This window comes from Myxine glutinosa, chromosome 3 (genome assembly GCF_964187855.1).
Source record: "Myxine glutinosa chromosome 3, kmMyxGlut1.1, whole genome shotgun sequence".
Lineage (NCBI taxonomy): Eukaryota > Metazoa > Chordata > Myxini > Myxiniformes > Myxinidae > Myxine > Myxine glutinosa.
Window position 1 is genome coordinate 171,936,464 of NC_136263.1, and position 18,439 is coordinate 171,954,902.

Below are 18,439 nucleotides of genomic sequence, written 5' to 3' on the forward strand. Positions count from 1 at the left end.
GGATGCACTGCACTGTGTGGAGAACCCAATGGGGAGATGTCGCACTGTGCCCTGTCAAGAGTATCACGCTACGGTGGAGTAACCATGCGTAGTGGTGGAGACAGATGCTGTGGGATGGAGAACATGCTGGGCTTCGTGGTTTCGAACACGATGGCAGATAGGTTCCACGAGTCCTCTCTAATCTGTCTCGTCTACCCCCTGCTTCCATGAGCAAAGGGAGGGCAGCCGTGGCAGGAAGAGAGTACCAGTCTGCGATGCCAAGGTATGCCCAAAAGGTTGGCGGCAAACCTGAGGAGATGTATGCAGCACAGAGCCAGGAGTGCAGCCAGGAGCCAAATCCGTAAAAATCCAGGACAGTTCCCACCGAGGCAGCAGCCCAAGGAGAGCAAGGGCATGAGGAAAATTTCAGAGCCATGAATATGGCACCACTCACAACTCCCAAGGCTTCAGGCATTCTTTCATCACAATCCCAACTCAAATCCCTGCCGATAAAACACACAGCCAAAAGCCTCCCAGCCACAGTGGGAATGGCCTGAAAGATCACAAACCAGGACATCACTGAGACCGCCACATTCACGAACAGTGGCATGCAGTCTGAGATGGCTGGGAGAGAAGGTGTACTCGTGGGCACCGAAACTAGCTGAGGGTTGATCAGTGCAGCGCTACTTAGGCCTCAGAGGCAGAACTTCAGCACCAAAACGCATCATGCAGGCAGCTCAAGGGGCCTGGACAGTTACAGGACAGTCTGGACAGTTGGGAAATTAAACCCGTTTTACAAGTGTGAATTTGGGTTCACGCATTTAAGGTGCCTTTTAAAAGTGAGCCGTCGGTAAGCTCCGCTCGGTTTATTTTCTGCCAGGCGATTTCGCCAATGGCACCTGGTTCTTAAACCACCAAAAGTGGTGACCTCTCGTCCTCTACCCACCCAGCGTTTCATTGGTGTGGTTAGAATCTCATGACCATAGCAGTATGTTGTATAAAGTGTATCGCTCAGGGATGTGTACAAGCTATGTTCCATACATACAACACATAAATTGGCAGCTTTGTATCACTTTGGTCATGTGATAGCATTTGCAGGAGCATATGGGATTTGCATAAAATGGCAGAGTTTACAAAGATTTCTCCACCTCAACTCCCATGCAGCTTCAATTCTCTCCAGTAAGTATGTGGAGGTAGAACCTCCCAAGATGTGAGAGCAGTACTCGATGCAAGGACGAATCATATAGTTGAAGGAAGGACCTTTATATAGTTGAAGCAACTGTTCAAAAGGAGAAGAATCTTCGACATCTGAACAGGACTCCTAGTTTCTTCGAGGCAGACTTATTGTATCATTATTGTATTCCAGATATATTGTATCAAATGGTGTAATTGTGGAGGTTTCAAAGGAGATTGGAGAGTTGAGAGAAGTTTTAGAGAGATGGAAGAAATTGAGTTTTAGAAGCATTAAACATAACCTGATTACATTTGCCCCACTGGGAAATCTTGTCAAAATCCGAATTGAAAGAGGAGGCTGTGATGAATGAGATGTAGATTGATTGAGGATCAACAAAGGATTCCTCAAAGTCTCTCAGAAAATAGGCCCAGACATTTGTAATGCAAAACAGGATATCACAGGTACATCTGGTCTTGCGAAAGCCATATTGATGGTCAGATGAGAGAGCGATGGTATCAGCGGTATGGAAAAGCGAAGGGAAGGTAGAGCGACAGAATTTGTTGGAGATACACTACATGACCAAAAGTATGCGGGCACCCCTTCTTATTCATGGATTCGGCTATTTCAGCCACACCCATTGCTGACAGGTATATATAATCAAGCGCACAGCCATGCAATCTACATAGACAAAAATTGGCAGTAGAATGGGCTGTACTGAAGAGCTCAGTGACTTTCAACGTGGCACCGTCATAGGACGACACCTTTGCAACAAGTGAGTTCATCAAATTTCTGCCCTGGTAGAGCTGCCCCGGTCAACTGTAAGTGCTGTTATTGTGAAGTGTAAACGTCTTAGAGCCACAACAGCTCAGCCGCAAAGTGATAGGCCACATGAGCTCACTGAACGGGACCGCCAAGTGCTGAAGCGCGTAAAAATCGTCTGTCCTCGGTTGCAACACTCACTACCAAGTTCAAAACTGCCTCTGGAAGCAACGTCAGCACAACAACTGTTCATCAGGAGCTTCATGAAATGGGTTTCCATGGTTGAGCAACCGCACACAAGCCAAAGCTCACCATGCGCAATTCAAAGCGTCAGCTGGAATGGTATAAAGCTCGCCACCATTGGACTCCGGAGCAGTGGAAACGCGTTCTCTGGAGTGATGAATCATGCTTCACCATCTGGCAGTCCGACATACAAAACGGGGTTTGGTGGATGCCAGGGGAACGCTACCTGCCCAAAAACATAGTGCAACCTGTAAAGTTTGGTGGAGGAGGAATAATGGTCTGGGACTGTTTTTCATAGTTCGGGCTAGGCCCCTTAGTTCCAGTGAAGGGAAATCTTAATGTTACAGCATACGACATACACGATGATTCCAACTTTGTGGCAACAGTTTGGGGGAAGGCCATTTCCTGTTTCAGCATGACAATGGCCCCATGCACTAAGCAAGGTCCATACAGAAATGGTTTGTCGAGATCGGCGTGGAAGAACTTGACTGGCCTGCACAGAGCCCTGACCTCAACCCCATCGAACACCTTTGGGATGAATTGGAATGCCGACTGCGAGCTAGGCCTAATCGCCCAACATCAGTTCCCGACCTCACTAATGCCCTTGCGGCTGAATGGAAGCAAATCCCCACAGCAATGTTCCAACGTCTAGTGGAAAGCCTTACCAGAAGAATGCAGGCTGTTATAGCAGCAAAGACGGGACAAACTCCATATTAATGCCCATGATTTTGGAATGAGAAGTGTGATGTTCAGGTGTTCACATACTTTTGGTCATGTAGTGCACTTTTATCCAAGGGACAGAAAGATCTATTCGTGGGAAAAGATGAGAGTTTATTACATTGTTTTGGATAAAGGAATGCTTCGCCTCACGAATAACATGTTTACAATGATTCCTGCCAGATATGAAAGCTGAATGCAAGAGGAAGAAGAGTTTTTCCATGTCCGATATGCCACATCCCTTGCAAGAATGGCCGCAGAGCAGGAATGATTGAACCACGAATTGGTAGGAGACATAGACTTGAAGGAGAAGGGGGTATAAGCCTCCATTCCAGCAACAATAACTTCAGCTATACGTTCAGCAGAGATAGAGGCATCGCCCGAGGAAAGGCAGTAGTCTTTCCAGGGAAAGTCATAAACGAAGTTTCATAAACCAGTCCAGTCAGTGCTATTGACATGGAAATACTGGCATTTAGTCAGAGCGGTCGGAGGAGGAGTGGTGGTAAGTAAAGTGATGTTCACAACATTGTGGTCAGTAGAACCAATTGGAGGTGAAATTGTGCAGCTCTAACGCAATGGATTGGAGGTGAAGAACAAATCCATAGTATTGAAAGAGTGGTCACAACAATCTAGGATATGGGTAGGGTGGGCGATAATTTGTTCAAAATGATTGAGAATGGAAAATCTAAGAGCTTCAACTCCCCCAACATCATGTGGGAAGATTTTAACCACTCCTTATGATGTACATTCTTAGCGGTTAGGGGGCCGGCTTGGGATCCTAGGATCCTGGGTTTGAATCCCGGTCAATCGCTGAATTAACCTCAGGGGGGCTGACTCAGCCTGTCATCCTTCTGAGGTCGGCAAATTGAGTACCAGTTCACTGGTAATTCCCTGCGTGTTGCAAGAGGTGACCAACAGGGTTTGCGGCAGGAAGGGCATCTGGCCATAAAACATTTCTTCCGGCCATAAAAAGGGGACCATGGTGCCCGAAAAAGGCCAACCCCTGCTCTGCAGGGAAAAATGGCCTCTAAAGGTGGTTCCTGTGATGTACATTGAAGTCTCCTAAATAGAGGAATTCTGCTTGAGGGTGTTCCGATGCCATGGCCTCATGGCAGGAATTAAGATAGTCAAAGAAAGCTATAAAGTTTGTGGAGTTGGGAGAGCAGTAAATGAAACAGAAAAAAATAGTGAAGGTCAGGAGACAAATCTTAAGCCAGATGACACCAAAGTTTAGAGATTTGATGCCCATAAGCAGTGCCGGATTAAGCCTCGGCTGGCCCTAAGGCACATTTTGAAATTTTAGAGAATGGCCTGACCAATTTAAATTAGATCTCGGGCTCATGGAAATGGACCCCAGACAAAAGATGTACTGATTAATGAACAAAATATTTAATACAAAAAAAGACAAATATTTAATGTGAAAAGAAACTACTTTCAAACTAGTTTAGTCTATACAATTTGCAGTTTATGAATATATGCATGACAAAACACACACAGATTTGGCACTTTGCTTTACAGTTTACTAGACCTTAGATTGTAACCTTGCACGCGTTTACAACTGCAAACTCTTCAATTACGGAACTGAAGTCCAGTTCTCGGAGCAAATCTATTGACGGAGCAAATAATAAAAATTGACGAAAACTGCTTGTCCATTTTTGTGGCCCGAATTTTTGGCTGGCCCTAAGGCACATGCCTTGTCTGCCTAATGGTTAATCCGGCCTTGCCCATAAGGCGTACAGCAGACGTGTTGATGTTGGAGTAGACACAGACTCCTCCTCCTCTTTTGAAGCGGATTTCATGAGTGAAGGTTGTCGTTCAAAATGTTAAAGGAATTAACAAGAACATCTTGTTGGAACAATTGGGTCTCAAAGATGCAAGATATTAGGAGAGGTACTTGCTAGATGATGTTCAACAAAGGGAAGATTCGAAGAAAGATTCAAAAGTTTCAGAATCATTGGAATCTCCCACGATGAAGCTAATGCCAGGGCCTTTCACTCACTCACCGCAGGCAGGTTGGTGGTCTTTCCGTCTTCTACCGACTCCTCTCCGGCCATGCCCCCCCCCCCCCCCCCCAGCTCTCTCTGGGCTCTGTCCCCCAAATATTCCTACAGGACACACAAGATCTGCCTGCAACCCTCTTATGGTTAAACTGCCAAAATCAAGACTCCCTGCTCACATTCACTCCTTCATTCCTCTTTTCTCCCACCTCTGGAACAAACTCCCTCACTCTCTTCAATCCCACTCCTCCCTCCAGGTCTTTAAAACAGCTGTTCACCACCATCTCTTATCTTCCCCCATCCAAAACCTTGATCTTTTCTACCCCCACTAATTTCACCCCAAATCCACTTTTTGAAATACCAACTTCTGTCCTGGAAGTCCTTGGTGTGCTTGTGTTTTATACTTCTCCCACCCCCCCCCCCCCCCACTCCCCTTCCCACGCCTCTTCCCCCCCAAGCCCTCTCCCTCCCACACATCTCCCTGTTCTCAAATGTTGTGTTTGTGTGCTTCCCCTTCTCTCCCTATCTTGTTTACCGCTCCCTCTTTTTATATATTTTGTTTGTCTGTTTGATTTGTTTGTGAAATAAATGTTAGCTCTTTCACGAGCCTCGATTCTGTATACAAAAAAAAAAAAAAAAGGCAAGGGTTTTGGGAGGGACCGATACTACTACTGCCTGAGGGCCTCTCTCCACCCTCCCCAGCCCCCCATTCGTTGGTAGCAGAGACAGGCAGGAGTAGTGTAATAATGTTGCTTCTGGGACACCTCCGTTTAACATGGGAAATCCCTATCTAATGTCATTTACCCCCTTGTCTTTTTCAAAAATCATAAACACCTCTATTTCTCCCACCCTCATCTTTATGAACCTTTTGTCTGTAGTACCTATCCTTAATGTTGTTCATTAGACCACTCAAACACTACAAATATTTGTTTTCTCTTATAGACCTATCATCCTTCTTCTACATATCATCTGGCAGATTAATCTTTGACCCATTCACTTCCATATTGACCCTAAAGACCTCTATTTCTCTCACCCTGTTCTTTACGAACCTTCTAACCTTTTGACATGTTATCCTTATTCATTAGACCACTTAAACACCTGTGATCCTTCTGACCTTATGGACCTTTTAACCTTTTACTCTTAATATCATCTGGTGAATATAACCCACTCAAACAACGACCCTACAAATATTTGTTTATGCGTGGGAAATAATTTAATTCTCTTGCCACTCTCTTCACCATCTAATATATTAACAAAAAATATGTTTGAGTTTGGTTCTTTATTAAGATATTTTAACTGAGCTAAGATAAAATGGTAAACCTCCCTCAATGTTCTTGTTTGAGCGCCTCCAGTGCCACACACTTTTTGGTAGGCTCTGCCCACTTTTTGTTAAGCTCCGTCCACTTTTTGGTAATCCACGCCCACTTTTTGTTAAGCCACGCCCACCTTTCTACTAAGCCCCACCCACTCTTTGTTAAGCCACGCCCACTTTTTAATAGGTCCCGCCCACTTTTTGTTAAGCCACGCCCACTTTTTGCTATGTCCCGCCCCCTTTGCTAAGCTCCGCCCACTTTTGCTAAGTCCCACCCACTTTATAAACTCTTCAGCATTGTATCATTTCCAGGTAAAACATTACATCATTTTCAGGGAATTTCCATCACATCATTTCCAGTTAAGACACGCCCAGGGAATTTCCACAGGAAATGACACACACCCAGCCCTTCTTATAAAAGGCACCGACCACACAGGCTTTTTCAAACACGCTTTCTGCTTCACTTGAGAATGGACTCCTATGCCGAAATGGAATGGGATAACTTTGCTATTCCTTGGAGTCCTACTACCTGTGTAGAACTCAACCTTCAGATTGATGAACTGGACTCGAACCTCTTATCAATGGAGGTAAGTTTGTTTATTTATTTATTTATTTATTTAATTTTTTTTTTTTTTTTTTTTTTTTAGATGAGACTCATGTAAGAGTTAACAAAGTTTATTTTAATATTCATAGAGCTTGATTTATACAAATAAAAATATTGTATTAAATTAATACATTGTTATTTTCTTTCACAGGAAATTGTATCTGAGATACGAAATGAAAATTCTGCTTTTAACACAACTTGGGATGAAGTTATTTTTTTGTTTGAAGACATTTTGAACAACCAAGACCCCCAGAACGAGTTCTACCTTGATGACCCAGCCAAAGAGTTATACCTTGGAGATCCACAAAATCCTGAAAAAGAGTTTTACCATGATGATACTTGTTGTGAGTTATCAAAACAAAACCCACTGAACAAGTTCTACCTTGATGAGCCAGAATACAAGTCATACATTGGAGACCCACAAATTTCTGAAAATTGGGAAAGGGGAGTTCTCCCTGATGGTCCGCAGTTATACTATGTGAGACACATCATAGAAACCCTAAAAAATTGGGCAAGGAGAGTTCTCCCTGATGGTCCGCAGTTATACTATGTGAGACACATCATAGAAACCCTAAAAAATTGGGCAAGGAGAGTTCTCCCTGATGGTCCGCAGTTATACTATGTGAGACACATCATAGAAACCCTAAAAAATTGGGCAAGGAGAGTTCTCCCTGATGGTCCGCAGTTATACTATGTGAGACACATCATAGAAACCCTAAAAAATTGGGAAAGGGGAGTTCTCCCTGATGGTCCGCAGTTATACTATGTGAGACACATCATAGAAACCCTAAAAAATTGGGAAAGGGAAGTTTTCCCTGATGGTCCGCAGTTATACTATGTGAGACTTATCACGGAAACCCCCAATATTTCTGAAAATTGTGGTTCTACCTTGGGGACTTGGAAAGATGGTTATATTTTTGGAGACTCGGAATGGGGGTTTTGTTTTGATGACTCGGAATGTGATACCTATCTTGGAGGCTCAACAGGAATGTGGTTATACCTTGGGAACTTGGAAAGTTGGTTTTATTTTGGAGACTCTACCTGTGGGGTCCATCTTGGAGACTCTTTGGATTCTAAAGCAATGAACAATGTTCTTTGTTTAATGACGCTTGATTTAAGCAATATCAAGAAAGTTCGAGGAAGAAAATGCTGGAAAATTCTTTCTTCCCATTTCTACTTCTTCAAACTTGAAAGCCTTGAAAGACAGAATTGGAAGAAGAGGAAAAAAAAAAAATGAAATACATATTTTAAAAAAAGAATAAATAAAAGATTATGTTAGGGTTTGGGTGGGATTTTGAATGTGAGGGTTAGGGTTGGGGTTGGGTTAGGGATGGGATTGGGTTAGGGTTGGGATTTTGAATGTGAGGGTTAGGGATGGGTTGGGTTAGGGATGGGGTTGGGTTAGGGATGGGGTTGGGTTAGGGATGGGGTTGGGTTAGGGTTGGGATTTTGAATGTGAGGGTTAGGGTTGGGGTTGGGTTAGGGATGGGGTTGGGTTAGGGATGGGGTTGGGTTAGGGATGGGGTTGGGTAAGGGATGGGGTTGGGTTAGGGATGGGGTTGGGTTAGGGTTGGGATTTTGAATGTGAGGGTTAGGGTTAGGGTTGGGGTTGGGTTAGGGATGGGGTTGGGTTAGGGATGGGGTTGGGTTAGGGATGGGGTTGGGTTAGGGATGGGGTTGGGTTAGGGATGGGGTTGGGTTAGGGATGGGGTTGGGTTAGGGATGGGGTTGGGTTAGGGATGGGTTTGGGTTAGGGATGGGGTTGGGTTAGGGTTGGGGTTGGGTTAGGGTTTGTATATTATTATGACTCACTCACACATACACACACACACAAAAGTTAAGCCCCAACTAAAAAGTTGTGGGATTCTGTGTTTGGGGTTCACAGATTTAAAAACGTATCCTCATTATACACACACAAAAGTTAAGCCCCAACTAAAAAGTTGTGGGATTCTGTGTTTGGGGTTCACAGATTTAAAAACGTATCCCCATTATACACACACAAAAGTTAAGCCCCAACTAAAAAGTTGTGGGATTCTGTGTTTGGGGTTCACAGATTTAAAAACGTATCCCCATTATACACACACAAAAGTTAAGCCCCAACTAAAAAGTTGTGGGATTCTGTGTTTGGGGTTCACAGATTTAAAAACGTATCCCCATTATACACACACAAAAGTTAAGCCCCAACTAAAAAGTTGTGGGATTCTGTGTTTGGGGTTCACAGATATAAAAACGTATCCCCATTACATTTTATTTATTTATTTATTATTTTCAAGGGTATTATCTGCTTACTTGTGTTTTTTGTAATTCTTGTGAGTAAAATGAACCCAAGATTTCTTCTTCATTTAAATCATATAATTTGTAGGTCCAAGGGACTGTATCCATTACATCAATGATTTTAAATAATTCACGAGTCCATTTTTGTGTATAACCTTTCTCAAAATGGCTTTTCCATTTGTATATCCTTACCATATCACCAACTTTGAACTTGGGCTTTCTCAAATTAATCTCCTTTTCATATTCTAATTTTGTAAATGTTTCTGATGGTTTTGATTTTGTTGATGAATGAACTGCATTGTTGTAATCATCTACAATATCCTGAATTAAATACACCCATTTTTGAGAACCGAGTTGTGTGAATTTTTTATATAGTCTCTCTTTCAAAGTACGATTAAAACGCTCAATAACAACTGCTTTTCCTTCATTAAAGGTGCTGTATAATTTAATACCCTTCCCCTTAAGAAATTTCATGAATATTTTGTTATAGAACTCTGTTCCCTCATCAGTCCATAACTTCTTTGGTTTCCTTTTATCCCGATCAAATATTAGCTTAAAGGCTAACATTAAAGTATCACCCCTTTTATTTTTTAAAGGGACAACCCAGGCAAATCTACTCCTCAAATCAATAACGGTTAAAGCATACCTGTATCCCCTGTCATTATTCAATTCAATTAAATCAGCGGACCATATGTGGTCGGTGTATTTAGAATAAACCTTCCTTCTTTTAAACTTTGTGATTATAGGTTTGTGTAATTCTTCAGCCAAAAGCTCCTCAGTCTTGATGACATCATTAGAGCCTAATAGTTTTTTGAGGAATAACCAAGACCAAGTTTCAATTTAGCATTTATCAAATTTCTCACAATAAACCTATCAACTTTCTCTCTCAACGTTGGATTTTGTATCAAAGACAAATTATACAACATTTCGCTGTCGGCTTTATGTTTTTCAGTCAACGTAGTGGTTTTCCCATAAGCAATATCATGCTTCATACACACTTCGTCAACCCTATTTGTAGGTTTAGACCAAGGTTTAGGATTGTCAGCCTCATCTAATCTTTTATCCAAGTTTGTTCCTGGACCACAGAAAGAATACCCTGGAAGGTGTAATTCCCCTGGAATTCCAGTTGTTGTAAATTTACTTCCTGACAGAAACTTTTGTATGTCTCCTCCTCTTTTAGGAGAGATGAATTGGCACTTTTTAGAGCCACATACTTGACATATTCCTTTTTGATAAACTCTATTATTTTTAGCTTTAACATAAGAGATATTTTTAGATTTAGTTTTCTTTTTACATTTGAGACAATAACTCATATTTATTTATCAGAAAAATTCCGACAGAGTATCAAAACCTTTTTGGTTTTCAACATATACATTTCAATCTTTATTTTTAAAACATAAAGAATCCTAAGGAATGCCTTCACTCTCTCCTCCATTTATTTACAAATAAAAACTAACTAAAGTCAATGACACCAACATCATCAATCACATAATCTTTTCCTTCTTCTTCTTCTTCTTCTTCACCACTTTCTCGTTTAAATCTCCTCCCTGAAATTGAAGACATTGACGTTCTTATTTTTGAAACCATTATCTTCATAAGAGTTGTTAATTCTTTAATTTCCTCTTCGGTGCGTTGAGATTGATTTATTTGCTTTAATACACTCAATCTTTTATGAATCTCAGTGATTTCCATCTTTTTATATTTTTCCTCCCTCTCTCTTTGCTCCCTCTCCTCCTCCTCCATTTTCTCCCTCTCCTCCTTCTCCTTTTTCTCCCTTTTCTCCCTTTCCTCCTTCTCCCTTTTCTCCCTTTCCTCCTTCTCCTTTTTCTCCCTCTCCTCCTTCTCCTCCTTTTTCTCCCTCTCCTCCTTCTCCTCCCTCTCCCTTTCCTCCTTCTCCTTTTTCTCTCTTTCCTCCTTCTCTTCTTCAACTCCTTCCTCATCCCTTGCTACCCTTGAGTTTGAACCCCAAAGAATATTATACATATACTCATCTGGATTTTGAGATATTCTTGTATCTATAATTATTTTTCTCATAATAGGATACCAATAAGATTTGTTGACGATTTCTAAAAGAGTTTTATATTTCATAACTTTGAGAAGTTCATTTTTATTTAATATTTTAAACAAGTCTCTATTTGTGGGTTTAACAATATCAGTATAAGGCCAGTTTTTTATGACAAAATTCCCATGTATATGCTCCAAATCATAAGGTATGTAATACCGAGCACCCTTTTCTTGTAGGTATCCTTGAATACAAAAATTATAATTCTCTTGTAGTCTTCTTCCTGCCATTTATGTATCAGAAATATATGTGAGATTAATATTATGACAGGTAATACCACCCCATCTTCCCACTACCAAATCGGTTTGTATTCCTCGGCTTTCTATCCTTATCTCATTACCTTCCTTCTTTGTCATGCGAACCATCGCTATACTATCATATATTTTTATTTTCTTAAAATCACGTATTTGTTGTTTACTAATTGTACTTCCACATAAATCCTTATCTTCACCAAGTGGATAATATTCTTCTTTACGAGACTGATTTAAATCATGTAGGTCTTCTATGTTTATTGAAAAAGACCAATTATACCCTAAATCAGGCATATCATACCCCCATTTATTAATTCGCATATTAACTAAATGTCCTTCTTTATAAAATTTAATTGTAAGCAGGTAGTTAAATTCAATGAGGAAAGGTGTATGGTCAGTATAACCAGGTGTTGTGGTTGTAAATTTTACTTGTTTCACAAAACGTGCTGTTTTCTTTAAAGATATATATTGTGATAAATCACTGAATCTAATCAAGTCATTCGCATCTGTAGGGTTTGGATAATTGATTAATTTATAAGTATTCTTCATATTAATATTTTTACTTACACTATATTTTTGTCGTTCAGCCTGTGCCTTTGTATAATAATTTGATAAATCAATATCCTGAGAGGATTTTCCAAAGATAGAACCATCTTTTCCAACATAGGTCATTTATATTAGATAAAAAATGATATCATAAAAATTTTCATTATTGTTGAGTTGAAATAATACATATAAACATAATTGGCCACAACATTTAGAATTAATTTCTTGAACTTGGAATGTTTGATAAACACCATTCTGTAAGAATTGTATTACTTCAACAGGTGGTGGCATACCATAACTATCAAAATAATATTTATCCTGACTATTATGAATACAAACCCAATGAGAACCATTCTGTGTGTCTAAATTCATAATAATATTCTTTGTATTCTTATTTATATGTATTAATTCATCTCTCATACAAATAACCACATTATCAATTTTTAGTGTTTTACAATACTTAGCTAGTTCTATATTTGACGTTGTATTCTTTCCAAATTGTTTAAACCATTTATCCATTTATTTATGAGAAAGATACAATCCATTACCCCGTTTAGTTAGTTTAACACCCGCTTGAGCGATAGAGGAAAGCATATCTCCAACCAACAATCTAGCTTTATCAGGTAGACTTTCAAGTTTTTGAGCAAAATCTACAATTACACCACTTCCACTAATTTGTTTCTCCAACTCCTTGTTATGTCTTTCCAATTCTTTTTGAGCTTTTAGTTGTGCCTTCCTTTCGTTAGCAGTTTTTACCGCTGCTGAAATACCACCAGTCAATGCTCCCGCCGCACTTAAACCAGCAAATAAAGGAATTAGAAACGGGAGAAATCCTCCTCTTGACTCGTCTATTGAATATTTCTTTAACATAGGTTTCGTCATTTTAATTTTAAGTGATCCAACATCATTTAGTGTTTTTACTTGTGTGTGTGTGAGTAAAACATCAATTCTTACAGCTCCTTTTCTTTGAATTGTATTAACATTAATAATACAAGGCTTTTGATTTTGAATACAAGATGTTAATTTATTAAGATTGATTTGATTAACATATACCCCAACCATTTATTTATGAGAAAAAACCTATGTGATATTAATCATAACACCATTATCTGTATTAATCTGTAATTCTGTTTCCTCCAAAAGCAAACAATATGCATTAACCTCTTCACTCTCCCCTCTTTCAATGTATAGAGAAGTATCCACTCGATTAGACTTTATAGTTTCCTTTTGAGAACTCAGGTCAATTGCGTAGATTGTATAAAGTTTTTGAAACGCAACCATATCCAAAATAGGATCATTATTACCATTACTTTCACACACCTTTTGGTAGGACTTGTAGGCTTCCGCATAATCATTTTTTTCCCAATCAATTTCCAATCTATCTCGCGGATAAAATGTGCCATCAAGAGAAACCCGAAGTTGTTTCACCTTTGCATTATCACTCAGGGCATTATTCTTATTAGTACCGTCCTCTCCATCTGGTTTTTTAAAAATGAGCCAGAGGTATCGTGGCTTTCCTTGAAGAACACCTAAATTCCAAGTGTAGGTAGTGTGTTCCAGTTTAACGTGTTGACATCTTCTTTTAAGGTATGATACATTTAGCGGTTTCTTTGAGTTAAGTCTTCTATTTAACATCTCTTCCGTTTTAAGATTAGGAGTATATTCACTGATATACCAACACAAATCATTAATAACAAATTTATTATTTTCTCCAAAAGCATTTTCATCCCCAAAAAGCAATCTATTTACATTATCATTCCTTTGTAGTTGAAATCTAATTTTAAGCCCATACAAAACTTTATCATAATCACAAAATCCAAATATACCTTTCAGAGGTACTGCTACGGTAAAACTATTCTCAGCTTTTGCGTCATCATTATACATTGACTTCCTTTGACTATAACCAGGGTCTGCGTTTGTACCCGTTGACATATCAGGAATAAAACCCTCAACAGCTCCCTTACCCATTCTATCACTAAACGAATATAGTGTAAATTTCATCATTTCAGATGTAGCAGAGACATAATCAACCGCTTCAACCTCTTGTGTTCCAATATACAGGCGGACACTGTCAAACATTTTCCAGAAGAAATCATTTACGAGTGTAGCATTAGTATTATTCGCAGCCTTAGTGAATTTAAATTTACACAGCAAGAAACTATCAGCTATATTCAAGTAAGTTTGTTGATTATTTATTTCAAAACTTTTTGTTCCGTTTGAATTCCAGTCTGTTCCTGTTATAGCATTTACCTTAAAATAGTCTTCCTTTTTAGTGGAGTTTGAAATGATAATCGTATCATCCAAATCATAGATACTATCAATCGCTTCCATACTTGTATTTATATAGCATTAAAATTGTTGAAACCCTGACCCAAGTATTTTAATGATTTTTTGTCGTTCTTGTGAAGATAGTTGAGTTTTACCTTTTTTTATTTCTTTGATTGCTTGTAATTTATGAGACTCCTTTTGAGCATCTTTTATACTCTTTATAGCACCCGCAACGGAGCCCACGGCAGAAGCAGTTGAACCAATTAGGTCTTTATGTTTAAGGATGGTTGAACCAATACCCATTAGAGTATCAATTATCCCATCTCCTTTATTTCGAAATTGATGACCTACACCTCGTTGTCTCTTAGGTTTATAGTATCCTCTACCCACATACCTTGTATAGTCTGGTGAAAGGAACATGCCCTCCCCTGTAATTATTTTATATTTTCCCAACTCGTGTTTTCTCACAATAACCATTATTTATTTATTGAAAAACTTCACGTAGGTGAATTCTGATGGATATAATTTCATCATTAAAGGATATCATACGATTATCTTGGTCGGTTATCCTAAAATTTACTCTGTATATGGTTTTTCCTGACACAGGTAAATAGACAAGATTTTTTGGTTCCATATTAAATTTATAACCAATCGGGGTTGAGTATGCACTGAATGAAAATATTGTATTTGTTCTTATTCCATCGTTATAAGCACCATCAATCAAATCACAATGAATTAATACTGAATTTATACCGGAGGATATTTGGATAACATTATCACTGTAAAACGTCCCGTTATTTTCAATCTTTTTTGAAGAGAAACCCAATAGCTCTCTAAACGAATTTTCAATCGTGAAATCAACTTTATAATTATTTTTAAGTTTAATAGTTGATTTTGAAGTGTGTTTTTGAATATCTATTACAATATTTTTTGGTTCATCACCTTTTTCTTTCATAAGGCGAGAGACTTCTGAAGATATTTGAGAAATCTCGTAAGCTCCAGGTGAAACGGTTATAGTTTTATATCCACTTCCTGGATTATAACTAAACTTGTTGTTTTTCTCTGTGATATTAAAAAGGGTATTGTAAGTTTCCATTGACAACAAAGATGCCTCATATGAGGTAAGGGGGTCAAGTTGTAGTGGGTAAGGGAATGAAGCTGTGTAATCGCTCGTTGTGAAATTAAAACTAAGAATTGTGCTTCTCATCTTATTTAATATCTAATAAAATATCTTTGTATTGACATTTATTAATTATTTTCATGTTCATCAACTGATCTAAAATGGCTGAGGATTCATTAAAACAATTGTTGTTTCCAGCCTTCTTACTACCTAACAACAATAATAGCCTATTAACTAATTGTGATGGGTCATTTGGAAGAAAACTAACACCCGAACCAAGCTTACTTAAAGCATCAATAATATGTTTCTCCTTCTCATTCTTCTTACTTTTACCAGCAACAGAAACTCCATAATCAAGTGCATTTAGCAACTCAATATATACCCTATCTTCCTCTCTTTCCATATCAAGTGGTTCCTCAAAATATTTTGAACCGCTGAATCCGGGGTTTGTTAGAAGAAACATTAATCTTGGAGTTAATTTAACATTTGGTTGAGTAGAACTCAAGAACATCAATTCATCATTAAATATCAATACCTTTTCTTCCACAAGATGAAACACTGCTGGTTCTTCTGTTGGAATGAGACCTGCTCTGGTTTTTGAACCCGCCGAATATTCATTGTTTTGAAGAGCTTCCACAACATAATTAGGGGGTTGATTTACCTCCTCAAGTTTCCGAAATAATCCCTCGTCATCATATTCTAATTCACCAAGTTCTTGTTTTGTTATCTGACTAAAATCTTTGAGCATTTGAAGTTTTTTCGGAGTAAATTCTACCGTGGGTACTGTAGGTGAGTGTTGAGTTTTCAAAAGTGGTTTAAAGAATTTCTCTTGTTTTCTTTCAAAGGCTTCTTCACCAGTTAGTTTCTGTCTCCGTTTCTTCTTTATCTCTTCCTGTTGTTTAACAACTTTTGAAACTAATTGTTGATGTTCCTTAAACTTTCTTTCTCTTTCTTCAGTATTCATTTTCTGTATTTATTTATTGAAAAATATCATTTAGTATCTCATCTTGTTTCACAACAATATATTTATATTTTCCAATCGTGTGTTTCATATAATTTTCAAATTCTTTTTTACTACATAACGTAGAGCAATTATCTCTCCAAAAATTATTTACATCTATTGAATTTAACTTAAATAAAATAAAAGTATTGGCATTGTTTCTTATTGAGCGTCGAGGGAGTTGAAAATATGATTGACTAAGATATATACAACTAGAACGGGCACTCGGTAGAGCGCATACCTTCGCCGCAGCTACTGTTCTGTACTTGGCATGGGAGTGTAGGGAACAGAACAGTGTAGGGACAATCGCGGGAGATTGCGTTATAGTGATGACGTCCTGGATGGACATCTTCTTCTTCAGTCGCGCATAACTTTGAGTGAAATACGATCGAGTTAAAAATAGTCAGAATTTGAGCAAATCTGTTTCATTCGTTTGTTAATATGCCTCATCTATTGTCAAATCTGCAATTATAATTTTTTTTGAGGTTGAAATGATCGCGGGAGATCGCGTTATAGTGATGACGTCCTGGATGGACATCTTCTTCTTCAGTCGCTCATAACTTTGAGTGAAATACGATCGAGTTAAAAATAGTCAGAATTTGAGCAAATCTGTTTCCCAAAATCTAATCAAATGTGTCCCGTATAATAACCAATCATCCCACCAAATTTCATGCAATTCGGTTGAATACTTTTTGAGTTATGCGATTAACATACACACAGACATACAAATAAATACACAGCGATCAAAACATAACCTTCCGCTTTTGCGAAGGTAATTACAAGAAGAATGTCTCCCTCTTGTATAGTAGCTATCCATTACTGTTTGGTTTCTCTCATTAACACAATCATCAAAGATGACGAGGTTCTTTTTTGATTTATCTAAATCTTGAGGTGAAGGTATATCATCCGTATTATCACTGAGAATACAAGTTATGGGTTTCGATTTTGATTTCTGTGTATCACAAAATAATTGTATTATATCTTCAATATTATAATCATTCAGTTTGTTTTGAAGTTTAAATAAACCGATAATGTCTTCCTTTTTAAGACCTGCATTAAAACCCTGTGAGAGTAGTTGATACTCGGGTTGAAAACTTGACTTTGTAAAAATTATTAAATTATCATAATCTAAAAAATTAGGACCAAGGAGCATCTTTAAAAGTAAACAGGTTTTCCCACATCCGCTTGAACCAACTATTAGACATCTCAATGAATTTGGAATGTTTTTATGGTTATTAAATTTTATCTTATTTTCCCAAACGGGTAAAAAATCATTCATTTATATATTTGGAAAACAAGTCATCCAACTTTTTTTGAGCTATTTTAGAAACTCTATATTTTATCCTGAGTTCTGGTTTAATTTCAAAATAATTCATTATTTTATTTATGTAGTATCTTGTATTAACATTTCCATTAAAATTATTTTGAATAATAAATATCATTAAACCCTTATACATTTCCTCAATACAAAGAGTCTCTTTCCTTGTAAGAAATGGTGTATTATCACCATAATGCTTAACATTCATCTCTCTTATTAATCTTGTAAAGTAATTCATTTTTGGTTCTAATTTAAAAGAGTTATATGTTTTTTTATATTTCTTATTATCATTAATTAGAATATAATCACAGAATAAACATTGTTTATATGAATCCTCATCATTAAGCCCCACTCTATCACAAGCCGGACAATTCTCTAATTTATCATATGGAGAGTCTGGAAATTCTAAATATCCTTCAGAACTTATCATATTTATGTGGTAAATTTTTACTTAAACTAAACGCAAGTTTATTCATTAATAAATACAATGTTTCAAAGCACAAAAGACAAATTTCAATCAATCTCTACTTCGGTGGAAGATATAGAAAAATATGTCAAAGATGTTAAATTGAACAAAGATAAATATGGAAATTTTTGGGTAAAACCAGTTATGGAAAATAACATGAGCCCCTCTATTTCATTTAAAGGAAGAGCTCTAACTATACCTGGAAAGACATCCATTAAAGTAAATCTAACAAAAGTTTCTCCTCTACTCCTGGCAATTTATTCAAAGCTTGAAAAAGTGATTGACCACGATACTTTGAAAAAGAATGATAAGACCATTAATAATTCTAGAGGAGACATTTGTATTTTCT

The 18,439-nt window shown here is 37.9% G+C and overlaps 1 protein-coding gene across 1 annotated transcript in view; it reads right to left on the reverse strand.

Moving 5' to 3' along the window:
• Positions 1-18,439, reverse strand: part of IFT172 (intraflagellar transport 172) — a 428,976-nt gene that overhangs the window by 183,740 nt on the left and 226,797 nt on the right. The gene's annotated exons all lie outside the window — the stretch shown is intronic.